Source organism: Camelus ferus, chromosome 2 (genome assembly GCF_009834535.1).
Source record: "Camelus ferus isolate YT-003-E chromosome 2, BCGSAC_Cfer_1.0, whole genome shotgun sequence".
Classification (NCBI taxonomy): domain Eukaryota; kingdom Metazoa; phylum Chordata; class Mammalia; order Artiodactyla; family Camelidae; genus Camelus; species Camelus ferus.
Genome location: NC_045697.1, coordinates 70,978,560 through 70,990,935, shown reverse-complemented (window position 1 = coordinate 70,990,935; position 12,376 = coordinate 70,978,560).

The window sequence follows — 12,376 nt, the reverse complement described above, 5'->3', positions numbered from 1 at the left end:
TTTGAAAGGCGCAAATAACTAAAGCTCACTTAAGAAGAAATAATCCGCACAGTCCTATACTTATCTTAAAAATTGAAGTTTTAGTTAAAACCTTACCACAAAGACAACTTCAAGTTTCAGGTGCCTTCTCTGCTGAATTCTACCAGATATTTAAAGACTAACTAATACCAATTATATACAAACTCCTCCAGAAACCTGAAGGTTAGTAAATACTTCCCAGTCCATTCTACAAGGCAAGCATTACCCAGATACCAAAACCAAACACATTACAAGAACAGAAAACTAACACTACCTGATTTCAAGACCTACCATAAAGCTGCGGCGATCAAAACAACATGGTATTGGTGTAAACACAACCAATCAATGAAACAAAAGAGCGGGTACTCAAATAGACCCACACAGATGGATACATGGACAAGTGATTTTCTCAAAGGTACAATGGCAGTTCAGTGGTAGAAGACAGTGTTTAGCAAATTATCCTAGCACAACAGATATCCACATATAAAAAAGTGAATATGATCTGTACCTTGCAACAAACACATGCACACTTAAAATGGACCATAGACTTAAATATCTATATCTAAAGCTCTGAAATGTCTAGACAAAATATAGGAGAAATCACTCTCTTATTAGCACTCCTGAAGTGCGCTGGCTTTTCCTCATCCCTGTGATGCTGCTTGTCAATCTAGAGGTGAAGGTGACATATCACATTCCTCTGCATTTACTTGATTACTACTAAAATTTACTTTTTTCCAAATATTTAAAAGAACGTTATTGCTGTTTTCAAATACAGAGTGGAATTTGCCTAATACTAACTGGCTTTGGTTATTAAATTTCTGGGCAGGGTGATTCCCCAAAGACTGTATTCTGAAGTACTTGGCAATGATGTGTAGAAGTTAGGAAAGAAAAAAAAAAAAAAAACAACCAGAAGGAGGGACGACTGACAATGAGTTGGGACAATGTATAAATGCAGTAAGTTGAGTGGATTTTTAAACCATTGTGAAAATGCATTGATGTGTTAAAGAACCTTGCCTAATAGAAGAGGGGAAACACAAATAGAATGATCCTTGTTTTCTTGATTCTCCTCTAGTCTTGTTGACTCCCTGAACCTCATTCCTATTTCATATTTGACCAACAGAAAATGCACTGCTCAATCCCTGTGTACAGAGAGCTTCCTTTACCTCCCCTCTGGTGCTTTCACAATGGTGCTAAAATATTTTTGAAAATCACTGAAGAAATAACAAGTGCAGCTGGGCTGTGGCATGGAGCCAGCTGGAAAACTTCATCTCCTCATGGGTTTTGCCAGCCATTCCTGGCAGAGGGCATCGCCGTCTGCTCAGCTCCCCTGGAGAGCTTCAAACACAGTTTGCAGAGGAGCTGTTGGGGCTCTGGGAACAGAGGAATCATCCCCTTTAAGAAGACCACTTGCAGGTCTGGGGTTTAAGATTTGGAACACGATAGAAATGGAGTTCAAGGTGTCTAGAGTGTGCCCTGGGAGGACACCTCAGGGTCAGTTAGGGAATGTGTTGAGGGTAAATACCAGACAGGGAGCTAAGTAAAGAAAAACTAAGGCGAAGAAGGAAATGGAAGGTCTACTTTTGAGTTATACGTATTCTAACCACCCTTCTCTTTAATTTGCCTTTTTCTTCAAAGAAAATTTTATAATGGAGCATTTCAAATAGATACAAATAAAGAGAGAATAGTTTCTTAAGGTAACTCTCACGCATCTTAAACAAAGACCAGCTGTGCTTTAGGAAACCTGAACTTCTCAAAATTCAAGAAGCTTAAGAGTCAATTTGAATGTTAAAATTCATTTTTACTGTATTTTATACTTATTTTAAACTATATTTTAAACTATTTTTATACATTTGTATCTATTTTTAACATGTATTTTTTATAGTTTATGCTTGGGCCTGAGAGTCTCCATTTCTAATAAATTCCTAGATGATGCAGATTCTGTGGCCAATGGATTACTCTTAGAGTCACTGAGTTCTATACCCTTAACTACCTTTACCCTCTAGATATCACATCATTTCTCCCTAGATATTTCAGCAAGTATCCCTAAAATAGGAGCTCATTTTTATAACATAGCCACGATGTCATTATTCTGCTTTCAAACTGAATGATTCCTCAATAACTTTAAATGTTCAGTTATCAAACTCAGAGTTTGTTGGAGTCAGGATGGAAATAAGTTTCATACATTGCGATTGACTGATTTTTCTTAAGTCTCTTTTAATCCATTGATATTCTTTCCCTCTCTCTCCCCACTTTCCCATCTTTTTATATTTCTTTGCAAGTTTTTGGAAGAAATTGCAGAATTTGTCCTGCAGAGTTTCCAACAGTATGAATTTTGTTAATTGCATGGTTTTCATTAACTTATTCCTTTTTTCCTTGTGTTTCCTGTAAAATGGTAGTTAGCTGTAGAGGTTAATTTGGGGAATGGGGGTGTGGGAAGTGAGGCAGGTAAGACTATTTCATGGATGGTGTTTGAGGTAAGCAAATGTCTGAGTCTCTTCGGTTTGGTAATGTTAGCAGATATTGTTCATTGCCAAGAGTCGTTCATTAATTAGGGATTATAAATGGTGATGGCCTGTCATTCTTTCATCATTTATTATCTGGCATAGATTTAGAAAAAGAAGCTTTCCCTATCAACTCTGTTTCCCTTGACTTTTTTTATATAGAAACAACAAGATAAATGCTTGATCCTTTCCCCTTCTTCACCAGTTTTCAAAATAGAAATTTGATCACCTCATAGATGACTAACAAAATTGTATGTGTGTATGTTATGAACACATAGATTTAATTATAGTTAATACACTTCACTACATTGCAGTTATTATTCTTATTGATCCTCAAAAAGTTTTGCTCAAAATCTCCTCAAACTGACCCCCATACAGTGCTATGCTGGCAAACAGGCTCTCAAATAAAAAAGAAAAAGATGTAATATGTAGTATTTGCCAATTTCTTTGGTGTAAATTCTCCCAACGTGGCTAATCTCAGGCTACCAATGTTTTAACAACAGGGTCAGAAAATTCTGGATACTTAGCAATCAGCTCTCATGAGCCTGTATGTCCTGGGTCTGGTCCATCATTGCACCTAAGACCTGTCCAGACAACCACTGAAGCCTTTGAGGGCGTCCTTGCTGTCTTGTATGACAAGATATTCCAGACTTGTCCAGTACATTTCCTGCCCCAGGCCAGGAATGGGTCTTTTCTCTAAGCTGCCCTGTTTTCCTTTAGCAGATTTTGAGAATGCAGGCAACATGGGTATACATTGCTTTGGGATAGGCACCTATTTCTAGACCTATTCAGTACATGTGGCTAGGAAATTTGCTTCTTTTCAAAAGATAACCTATTCATAAGTTTCTACTGACAATTTTCATTTACATTCAGGACTACAGTGTTTTTACTTAACTTTATCTTTCATCTGCTTCTCTTTTCTCCCACAGAGAAAATTCCAGTTCCCAATGAACCAATGTAATCACTCGCTTGATTTATTCCACAATTCATGTGCAAAAATCTTAGAATAACAATACCAATACAATCTCCAACAATGTGGTTACTGAAAACATTTTCAGATTTATTAATTTTGTTTCCTGTAATTCTCTTTGTCTTATGACATATCCCGTTAGGAACTTAAAATCAATTTACTCTTTTGTAAAGTTGATTGAAATAGTTCCTTCCATGCAGTTATGCTAGTAACTTGATAAATGCCTAAGTTCCCAAGTTTGTTCATTTCAATGTTGCTTTGGTTTTTAGGCCTTTTTTAAAATTTAGTTTTGTATTAGAATTATGCAAAAATTTCAAAGTTAAATTTACAAAGCAAGGGATATCCAAAGAAATCTATGACTAGCCCTGCTCTTCCACCCTACTTCCTCCCTCCCCTACAGATGGTATTTTTAATAAAATTGGGTTTTGGTTTATTTTTCCATTTAAAAAATATGAATATGTATATATTCATATTCATTCCTTTCTTATGTCAGCCACATTATGCTCATTTTTTTCTCCATTTTTTTTCACCTTCTGTATTGTAGAGATCAATTCATTGCATTACATGGAGATACTGCTCATGCCTTGTTTACAGCTTTATAGTACTCCATCACATGGACAAACCATGGTTTATTCAACCAGTGCCTTAGTGATGAACTTTCACATTCGTTTCAGTCTTTTACTATTTAGATATGCTATGCTTGTGTTTTTGCTAGCATATCTTGGAGATAGATTCTTTGAAGCAGCTTTGCTCTGTGAAAAAAATGCATACATACTTTTGCTAAATATTTTTTTTTGATTATTGACCACTTTTAAATACAAAAGGCAGAAAACAATAGAAATCTTGAAGCTCAAGTTCATCACCAATTCTTTTTTTTGAGTTTGGTCATTTATTGATGCCACACAAGGACAGGCTATGGTTATAATCTGGTTTTAAATATTGAGGTATCCACTGAGGTGCCTGCCCCTCAAGTGGGTTGAGCCTGGCAAAGCAGCACAGAGATGCAGGGAGGGCAATGGATTAGGCATGGCCATCATACAGCTGCTCTGGAGGACAGTGGTAGGTGGAATTGTGCTGATTTCTGAGTCTCAATTCAGTCTCCCTGACTTCAATAAACTCTTGGTAAGAAATCTTCCCTATGTTTATTTTTCATGACCACTCCACTCTCTTTTCTAGGCGCATCAAATGTCTTCAAGAATTTTTCATGTGACTCAACTTATTTTAAAGATAATGTTATAATACAAAAATACCAACTTTATAAAATTTTAGAATTGCAATGTATTGAAAATATTTTCCTTCATTAAAAAGGGGGAACAGGGATATTAGACAAAATAATCAAGATTAAAGACAATATCAGTGTCAGAGGCAGGATTAGAATCTAGGCCTCTTTCTCTAGGTTCAACGCTCTTTATCTGCATCTGAGATTCTCAAGCTGGTGTGCCAGAGGACACGAGATTGCATAGAAAAAATATGGTGTATCTTCTTAAAACTTGATTCTGAGAAGTAATTTAATTCCATGGTAAGTCAACTTCATTCCATAGTATGTAACACAAAATATTTTTTTATTTAAACAGACATACATTGGAGGAGAATACAAATATAATCATGTGGCATTTTTAATGATCAAATCTAGAATACTGAAAACCTTTCCATCTTGCAGCGTACTATGTAGCACGTGGCATCCCTGGACCTCCAGGGTACCAGCTTATTCTCTGCCTGAGAGCACATTATCCATCCCTGAGCTGCTTTTCCCCGGAGCTGATGGGGGTCATTTCTACCAGTCTAGCAGTCAGCATTTCCACATCCTACTGAATTGGGCTGGGCATATGAATGAGGAGGAGAAAGAAAATCAGGAAGCCGCTGGTCAGTTGGGTCCCTGGAGATCCTTCGGCCCCTTTGATCCACATTTAGGTAAAAGATAAAGGGAGGAGCATCCTTATTCAAGACAGTCTGAGACGTCTTAGACCCTTCTCTGCGGCCTATCATGTAAAGGCTACCACAAAATAGGAAGGAGTTGGGGTGAGTAGGAGTTGCTATTAAAAAAAACAACTTTTTATCTCACTGTATTCAAGAGGAATAAATAGTCTGCTGTCACGTAACTATCTGAAGATAGAACATCACATTCTAAACAAAGACTAATTATGAAGAAAAGTTGCTTATGGCTTAGCACCGTGGTGCAGTCTGAATGCTTTTTAATCCTCTGAGGAACCATTAGGTCATTTCCTCAGAGGAATCACGGGGGTTAATCTCTGAAATCAATGCAGAAAGTGAAAACAAAATATGGAAACAGCTACCATTGTAAATCCCTTGAATCAACCTATAGCGTGGATAGAGTTCTATGCACACAGCCCTGCACAGTGATTTCTTTGCATGTAGAGAATTTGAATGGAGGCAGCAACAAAAGGAAGAGCCGTGTGCAGATGTCTGAGCATTCAATTCGTTTTGTTTTGAAGTTATCTATCCCTAGGAGTTAATAATAGATGAAAAGAAAATTCTAAAGATCTCTTGCTTCCAGGGTTTATACCTTTCTGCCTCAACAGTAAATCAACCTTTAATATCAAGGCTCATATTTTGATGGTACAAAGAGGTAAGCAAAGACCAGTTATTACAAAGTCTATTATGATTGGTCGGGCTGGTGTGTGGTTATTGCATTTGTTAAATATATGGTGGTAAGAACCCAATGAGATGCAGGAGTTGGACCTTACCATATACAACAAATTGGGCATTTCAAGTTCTAGGACACAGGAAATGGACTTCATATGTTCCAGCCCTATTTTTCCTCTGATAAAGTATCTTTGCATATCTTGGTCATCTTTTTAAGTTACTATGACCCAAACTGTATACCAAATGGGAAAAAATGTGACTAAATCAAATTAATTGAGCTGGCTCTGCCAATAAAGCCCTAGGAGCTTGTTTAGCTAATTAAGATCAAAGGTTCTGAGGCTTGTTCGTAATGGATGATTTTGGAGACAAGCCTGCCTCTTGCTGTAACTTCCTGTTAAAAGTCTGGATGTTTGTGCTTCAGGAAGCCATGGTCGTTCCTGAGTTGGAAAGTTACTTAAACCCTCACGCAACTGAGAGGCAGAGTTAGTGGCTTATAAGCAGTGGAAAAATAAAACTGGCTGAGAAATGTTTGGGGATGTTTTTAATGCTTTTGGATCTTTTGCCACAATATGCTTTCACTTATTTGATGTGAAATGTGCACCCTTCCAAAATGTGCCTTTTTTTCCCCCCACTGAAGGATTTGCATAAAGTGTCTGACTGGACCAACTACTTGGAGAGCCTGCAGTGTAAGACAGCACAAAGTAGTGAACTGTATACACAGTGAGCAAGGGATTGACAAGGCCATTTTTCACACCCCGAGGTTTAGCATTAGTTCAAACAAAACTTTGGTGAGTCACAGAACTGAGGAATCCATTTGGTGAAACTTGTGGAAACTTGAGAATGCAGGACGATCACTAAGTGATGCTACATTCACCTCAAACCATAGGAACCAGGAGCTGTGGTGGCCAACACAGCCTGCCCTGGCACACTGCATGAGGGACAGCTGCCATGTGGGCCCCTACGTCTCCTGGGGGCTGTCACCTTTCACCACCACCCTCTCCCAAACCGTGCAGTCTATCAAAGTATTTCTGCCAACCAACACACAGCACTCATCCTGAGAAGAACGATGGTAAATGTAGTTCATTTTCTTACATTTGCTGTAATGTTTTCATACCCCTTGTAAATAGATCATTAGAAATGGCCCAACTGGCTCCTGCAGGACCTGGGTGTCACTCAGAACTCAGCTTTAAGCCCTAGATCTTTGTCACTTACAAGATAGGTGCCCTTGGACAATTTACTTAATTTTTGTAAGTTGCACTTTTTTTAAATCTGTAAACTTTATCTGTATGTAGGTAATCATAATACCTACCTAACAGAATGGTTGTAATCATGAAATGAGACTTCATGCAAGCCATTCAACACAGTGCCAAACCCATGAGAAACCCTCTACAGGTTAATTGTCTATTTTTTAAAAAGTGTTAAGAAGGAGCCTGAAATTTAAAGATGAAATTCCAGGGGGACTCTTCTCTCTCAGCTGCTCCATGTCTGTTACTTTGAAATCAGTGTAGTATGAGAGTGAACCGTATGCAACTGCTGATGTCTGCCGGGTTTTGACCTATAGGAATGACAGTTTCCTATGGTTCAATCTAACGTCATTGTGTCCAAAGAAGAAGTAGAGACAAAGGACAAATTCGATGGCTAAGAATTCTGCAGGATGTCTGTTCTGTGCCAGACGTTTACTATGCACTCAGCCCGTATTCTCTCAAGTTATTTCTGGATCCGTCTTGAGATCTAGGTGATTACGAAAGCTATGTCTGCCCTGGAATGTAAGTTCTTTAGAGAGAGTCCTTGTACCTTGCTGTATTTGCTCCTGAAAATAGGGCCTCCTTAACATAAAAAGCTCAATATCATAAAAAGTGTAAAAATTCTCTCAGGAGAATTATTAGGAGAAATTCCAAAAAGACAAAGGAGAAAGAAAGGAAAAATGTTGCTCTGTAATTGCTTTCTGTACCTCATGCTTTGCTTTTATGTGTCCCTGTGGTTTTCCTAAGCGAGAATGATAAGTCACCACCTATGTTGGAAAATAAACTTTATTTTCAACATATTGTTCAAAGCAGCTTATTTTCTAAAACTCTTTCCACTGGAAAGAGAGGAAAAAGACTGTGTTATGTCTTCCATGCTAGCGTCAGAAGGCAGGCGCTTGGAATCCACACCAAGCATCTCATTTAGAGACTTTGGGCAAGAATCACAAAGCAAGCGTACTCGTGGCAGAAGCCAAAATGAAAGTCAGTTGTTTCTTCTTCTTTTGCCAATTCCAGTGGCAGACCCTGGCCTGCAGATCTGGGGATTTTAAAGTGTCTTTCCAGCAAAGAATTGCTTTCATGTTTGCATCCTTATTGCTAACTCTGGCTCTCGTCTCACAACGTCCTTCTTGTGTCATGTCCAGGAGCCCTTTTTTTTTTTCATTTGGAAGAGTTCTGAGTTTCCCCTTCGTGGAAACAAAGGCCCAATTCTTCACTTATCGAGATGTCCTTCCTGCCTCGTACATTGTGGAGCCTGCCTTGCCAAAAGGCATTAAAAGGAGAAATCTACTTGAGTAAAGGCCATGAAATCAAACTGTTACAAGCCTTCCTGTTCTTCATTGAATATCTCAGGATTCCATTCTGAAATCTTTCAATATGGAAGTTATCAAAAGACTCCCACTCAGTTGCAAACGACAACGGAGGCTAACAAAGTGCTACCAAAGTCCTGAGGTAGTGGTGATGCCGATCTCTTCTTTCTGCCTTCACTTTGTTACATCTGAAAATCTGGAAGCCTGCAAGGCTTTTGTAAGCAGAGGACTGCCGGCTTTCTAGAAGGTGGAGGAAGAGCTTGAAGAATGAAATCCCTGCCTGGTGTTGATTTGCTTCTGTTCTCCTTCTTCAGTAGACACTGTAGATACAAAGACCAGTGAAACACAATCCCTGCCCAGAAGGATTTCCTCATCCAGCTCGTGAGGGAAAGAGAAATCCAGGATCGGGAGGCAGGCATGCATGGGTTGCCATGGGAAAACTAAAGGAGGTTAGGGTTGCAGGGGAAGGTATTTTACCTATGCCCTACAAGAACAGCAGAAAGAAGTGGCAAAGATGTGAAACAGCACATTTTCTTTCTAGGAAAAATCATGTGCTGAAGAATGAAGCGGTGGTTGTATTAGCTGGGGGCTGCAATGACAAAATCCCATGGATGGAGTGGCTTCTAAACAAAAGAAGTGTATCTCTCACAGTTCTGGAGGCTGGAAGTCTGAGATCAGGGTGCCAGCAGGGCTGGACTCTGGTGAGAGCCCTCTCCCAGGGTGCAGACGCTGGCTTCTCACTGTGTTCTTATGAGATGGAGAGCTGGAGACCTCTCTGGGGTCTCTTTTATAAGGCAGTGGTCCCACCTGTGAGAACTCTGGCCTCATGACCTTATCACCTCCCAAAAGCCTGGCCTCCTAAAACCATCACATTGGGGGATAGGATTTCAACATATGAATTTGAGGGAGACAGACACAAATATTCAGTCAATAATGGTGGTATAATGTACTGGTTTTCAAACTTGTAACCACAGGAAAAAAATTTAAAGATACTTGAGTTTCATTCCTAGAAATTCCCATTTAAGCCGTTTGGAATTCTATCTGGGCCTTGGAATTTTTTGGAGCTCCCTTCATCATTAGAAGGTTCTGTTCATGTTGAGAACAACCGTTATCAATTACCCTCTATCTGGACTGCAGAACTTGTGGGGATGAGTAGAGATAAGGCTTATAAAGTAGATGGAGTTCACCGTACCAAGCTCAGACTTAAAACAAAGGTAACAGAGTAGTCCTCAAGGATTTTGCACAGGTGAATGGTAAGATTGAATTCATATATTAGAAGGAGAACTTAGATAGGGGCAGTTGAATGGACTGTGGGTGCCACCTTGTGAGTGTAGGTGTGTGGGAGGGGTGGGGAAGGGAAAAATCCAGGAAAAAAGGAAATAGACTTCTAAGAGGGAGCCTATGGCTGGGAATCAGGAAGGAAATGAGGACAGACAGCACCAAGGTGGTGGCAGGGCTCCGAAACTAGTGTAGCCTGATTGAGCGGTGACCGGTGACGACCGCAGGAGTTCTTACCTGGATGATTCCATCCACACACCCATGTTTTCCAGGGCGTCAAGATCAAGGGAAGGCTTTGTCTGATTTACCTGCATAATTGCCCTCTGTGCTTTGCTTCACTTTGCTTGTGGAAGACAGTCCTCAGGGAACTGCTGCTGAGCTCAAAGCTAATCAGAGGGTGAGCATCTTTAAATAAAGAAAATGAGGTAATTCGATGGGCCTTCCTCTCCTTCCTTCCTTTTTGCACGCCAAGGCACATTTCTTTGCTTTTACTACCCTTGCTCTTCTGAAAAAGCTGCAGCAATTTGTAAAAGGTCATTTGCCTGAGCTCTCTGATACGCTCTTACTTTCTTGCTGAAACTACTGTCAATGGATGGTCAGGTTCGCCATCCCAAGAAGCTGACCCCACAAGCTGTTTTGGCCTAAAGGTGGATTCTCTTGCCCCACAGAAGAACCGTCTTCATCTGGTACAGTCCTTAAACAGCCAAAGAGGTTGCAAGTGCCCTGTCACAATAATTGTGGCCAGAAGAGATGCAGCAACGGTTTCTGGCTAATTGGCAGGGTGAGCTCTGGCTTATGTAACGGTTACCTCTGGCCGTTTGTCCCCACACCCCTTTTTGGGTAGCAATGCTGCGGTATTTTTATTGGTAAGAACTTGGCCAGTATTCAGCCAATCAGCTTGTTCATTTGGCTGGCTGCAATTAGAGTTACTGTTTCTTTCACCTTGTTTCCAGCCAGACCTGGTTCTATAAATATGTCACTGGGGGTTTGGATGAAGCTGTGTTCTGCCTCAGCGCTTTAAATCCATTATTTCAGTTCAAAGAGTCATTTTATCTTTACACCAAGAGGCCCCATGATATATCTGACCTTAATCCCAGGTGTCAGTTGGACTCTTGGAGAGAGAGTTAGACGTTCCACATTTTAAAGACATTTTATAATTTGGAAAGAGGATTTGAGGATTGTCAATGGAGAGAGAAGCAAGCGAACCCGTTGATGTGGGGGATTCATTAGAAGCTTCCTTGAGTTCCTCAGGCCACTCATCCCCTGGTTGTAGTCAGCTGCTGTAAAAGACGTATAATGCATCCTGACGGAGCGTGGAACGAGGAAATGAGTTTCCATTTTCCAGAATTCAGCGTCTCCTCTTTTCCTGTTTCATCCCTGCTAGGATTTGTTCTGGAGCTGCCAGGATTGACTGGATGCAGAACAGAGCTTCCTTATTTACCTTTAGCAGACCTAGGGGTTTTCCTTAAAATGGACTTTATATGGGGGAAAAAAGCTAGATGTATTATTTAAGAAATGCATTTATAAAAATCACAAGTACCATTCTCTCCAGAGAAGAAGCTAAGTCTTCTTTAGTCTTAATTTCTTTGAGAAATTAGGACAAAGATAACGGGGAGAACTCTTAAGAGAAGCTTGAAAAGAGGAACTCCCCGAGGAGAGCCAGGCAGGTCTGCTCTGTGCTCACCCTCCGGCCACCTCCCTTATGTTGAGGCCTGGGAGGTCACTTCTAATTTTCCTCAACAATAAAAATTTCCATAAGCAACCTTATTGCCTAGGGAAATGTTTGGGGCAAAAAAAAAAAAAAAAACAAAGAATCAATATCTATATTACTACAGGAAATTTGGGTTACATGAACAGAATAATGTTAAGGATAAATTTTGAATGTATATGTTTCAAAGTATTTCCTATCCCAAGTAATGACAAACAGTAATCGTCTGCTAATCTCCAGAATAACTCTTTTCTGAATGGATTTCTTGCTATTCTGATGATATCACTTCCACCCTTTCAATTAGATCATGAGGAACTGTGTAAAACCTGCTAATCTTCCTTTTAACAGGGAGAATCCAGACATTTCTCCTGTGCCATCAGAGGCAGTTATGGGGATTGGGAGAAAAGAAAGTAATGGAAGGGCCCCGGGGCCCAGCAGAAGGAAACCCATCAGTTACCTTAACGCTCCTCTGTCATTAACCTTGCCCAGGCCAGGTCAAAGGACTGGTCAGCAGGACCACTCGAATTACTTGGCAAAGCAAATTGATCCAAATCCTGCTGAAGTGGTCGGCACTCTCAAGTGAAAATTAAAAAAAGAAATCTAGTTGGCATCAACCTAAATGGGTGTTTTTTCTGGCACACGTGTGCAGGCAAAGGAAGTTGAAATTATAAAACTAAATAATTCATGAGCATGCCTAATGCTTTCTCTGGAAGCAATGATTACTTTATTATCCAAATTTTAACTGT